General features: G+C 39.4%; 1 protein-coding gene across 2 annotated transcripts in view; it reads right to left on the bottom strand.

The window, feature by feature from the left end:
- The window catches only part of BTBD10 (BTB (POZ) domain containing 10), a 22582-nt gene that overhangs the window by 11379 nt on the left and 7918 nt on the right, over positions 1-3285 (bottom strand). The gene's annotated exons all lie outside the window — the stretch shown is intronic.

Genomic DNA, 3285 nt, shown 5'->3' with positions numbered 1-3285 from the left:
AGAGTGTGATCTGCAAACTTCCCTTTCAAGAACATCACCAATTTAGAAAAAACTTCGCACCTTTTTTTCCATATACATGCATATAAAACATAACCATTTTAATAGGTATAAAATACGCCCACAAATTATCAGAAATGTGGATTGCAACCTATAATTAAAATCTAACTTGAAACTGAAGTCTGACTCCTGTTTATACATTATGTTCATTACTGCTACAGCTAAACTTCCCACAAATGGGTCAAACTTCAAAAGAAATCAAACCTCTACCTCATCTGCTCATCACGGTATAACCAACTAACCCACAAAGGGAGGGGAGAAAGGTATGTGGGCAAATGTATGTTAAGTGCTCAAACACATACATAGCAGTCCTGTGACAAAATATCTCAGCAAATCCTAATCAAGCTCCATGTGATCAGGCCTTTGTTAAAGCAGTGCTTTGATCCTAGCCCTGATAACATTTCTAACTACGCTGTGAGAAATTATAATTTTGCAGGTGCCACACTTCATACCAAAATGTATCACTCACTATTTCTCAATAGCTAAAAGCACTCCAGTTAACTTCAAATAGGGGAAACATACTAGAAAATTAAACTGACCCACCCTAAGGATACACAGGCTTATCACGCATTTTGGCAGAGCAGACATGAATTACCCTTTAACAGAGAAGGCAATTAAAATGTGATTCTTAATCCAGAAAACCATCTAAAGCCACATTAGCCTCTAAGCAGTGATTCAGAGTTCACAATGAAGTAGGGCAAACCCTAGTTAATAATCTCTTTACAGAAGCTGAGAAAAACAGGTGCTACAGGAAGTAACACTGACTCAGCTGGCATCACACTTCCTCCTTAGTCACCTCCGAATAAAGCACTAAACACGCCAGGCATTGACTGCTTCAGCTTCACCTTCCCAGTACTGGGCACAACAGCTTCAGCTTCACGTTCCCAGCACTGGGCACAACGGCTTCAGCTTCACTTTCCCAGCATCCAAACAGGGGCTACTTCTGCCTTCCTCCCAGCACAGCTGGGAAGAGCAGAGCAGTGTGCACAGATGAACATGCCCACTGCTACCAGCCACATCTGCCCCTTCAGAGCACGGACACACAAGCCCTCAATGCCACACACTACACTACAAAAGAGGCAGAGGCTGCCAGCTGAAGGACAGGATCCTTAAATATTAAATAAATTGTTTCTGAAACAGATAGATTAGTAAAGTTTTCAAGAGCTGTTTGCAGGTGGACACACTATTAATTTGCTTGTTTCTATGATGTACCTTCCTTCCTTTAAAGTACAGATTAATACGGTGAGACTAGCACAGTATATTTTGGCCAGATGCACACAAAAATGTCTGAAAATTCAAGCTATTTGTCTAGGGACAGCACCATCTGAATCATGAATCTTCACCCATGTCACCAGCAGCCATCTAAAATGCCAATCTTAATTTCATCACCGTTGAGTCACAGTACACACCAAAGATTAACTTCTTTATTCTGTTAGATCTATGTGTGAGAAAATCTGATATTCCACTTATTTGACAGCATGCATGCTCAGGTAAATATTAACACTGAAATACAACTTTGCTCTACAATAAACAAGAAAATTAAAGTTACTTAAATCTGAACAAAGAGAAAATAAAGGAGGTGGAATCTAGCATGTCCTAAAAGACAGTCACTGGCTTTACCCTGCAATATTTGACTAGGAAAACTGTCACTGCGCTATTCTATGAGTTTGTCTGGATAAGGAGCTACATCTGTGGCCAGTACATATGAAAGAAGATCTCTGGCTTATATTTTCCTGTATAGAGGCTTTAGAAGAAGTTGCAGGTGTCAAAAAAACCCACAAAAAAACCAAAACCAAAACCACAACAAAAAATAAAACATCAGAACTACCAAACAATTCTGATTTATTTATTTTTTTAATAGAAGAACTTGTTAGTTATTGCATTTTTTCCCCTCTAACAAAGCCATTGGGGGCAGGAGGATGTTTCTGCAGGGAAATGCCAAAGCCCTTTGATCTATCCAGCAATGTGTGCAACTTTTAACTACAAACCTGTCCCCAGCAATGCTGGTGAACCAAACTGGCACTCACTAGTTAGTTCCACAGTTGTGTCAATGCAGCTACCTACCTACACCAATGGAAAAATGACTGCCAAAAGCAGAGCTGCCCCATTTGCAAGAACAAGAAAACTGTTAGAAAGTACAGTTCACAGAAGCATTATACAGACCAGATAAAACACCAGTACTTCTCAAATAGCAGTGAACCACCAGTAATTAGAAGTGCCAGGAAGCCACTGGTCTCATGCGGCACCTGGCTCCCTTACTCTATTAATCTGTAATTTCAGCCTACAGCAGCAGTCAGTGGTGCTCTGCATGGTGCATTACTTCAAGCCTCCAAGAAAGTAATTATAGTCTCCTATCTCCATCTCACTTAGAAAAGAAGTATTTGCAATGTCAACTTTCAGATCATCTCCCAGCTGACGACCACCAGCTGCACACCGTGCTGTGGAAGCCATGAGCAATGATTGAGGCACAACACTGCCTACCAGCAAAATTTTCTCCTGTGTGCTTAATAATATATTGCATTTCAATTAAAACTGTAAGAGAGAAAAAAAATGTTTTAAACCCACAGCCTCATTTCTTCATTCACTAAAGCTTGAAAAAGCCCCATATATAGACTATCTAGTACCCAAAAGTTTATAAAGGACAGGGAAGAGAGTCTTGCTTTATCAATTAACTTTCCTACAGGGGAAAAAAAAACACAAAACAAATCCCAATCCTATGAGTATTGCTGTAGTTAGACAATCTTCACAAATTCAACATATAATTTTTCCTTGCTCCAAAGCAACCTTGGGACACTAGCACTGCATTCCCCTCAATCAGGGATCAAGGCAGTTCTGCCTTCGTAAAGGGAAGAGGCATTTTTCTTTAAAAGCAGATGCCTGACAAAGAAAACCAAGTAAGCTGAAGGCTTTAAGCAAGCCTATTTAATATGATGTGAAGGAGGAGAAGGAGTACCATCAAAATGGCACACTTGTCATACTGGTATGCTTCCTATTTTTGCAGTAAGGGAAGATCTGTTTTTTTGTAAATGCAAATGCTCTTCAATTTAATGATGCTCTGGAGTCATTTATGAAAGGACAGCTTCAGTTTGTCTTCATACGTAACAACATATTGCTCTGAATATATTACTAATGATTAAATGAAGTAATTAAACTGAATTACTTCTACTGCCAAAACAATTAGCATGTATTCCAACACAAAAAACTTCATGTGCATCCTGCTGATCACTT

The sequence above is a fragment of the Chaetura pelagica genome, unplaced genomic scaffold (genome assembly GCF_000747805.2).
Source record: "Chaetura pelagica isolate M959 unplaced genomic scaffold, ChaPel_1.0 scaffold153, whole genome shotgun sequence".
NCBI classification, from domain to species: Eukaryota; Metazoa; Chordata; class Aves; order Apodiformes; family Apodidae; genus Chaetura; species Chaetura pelagica.
This window is presented reverse-complemented; position numbering and strand designations above follow the sequence as displayed.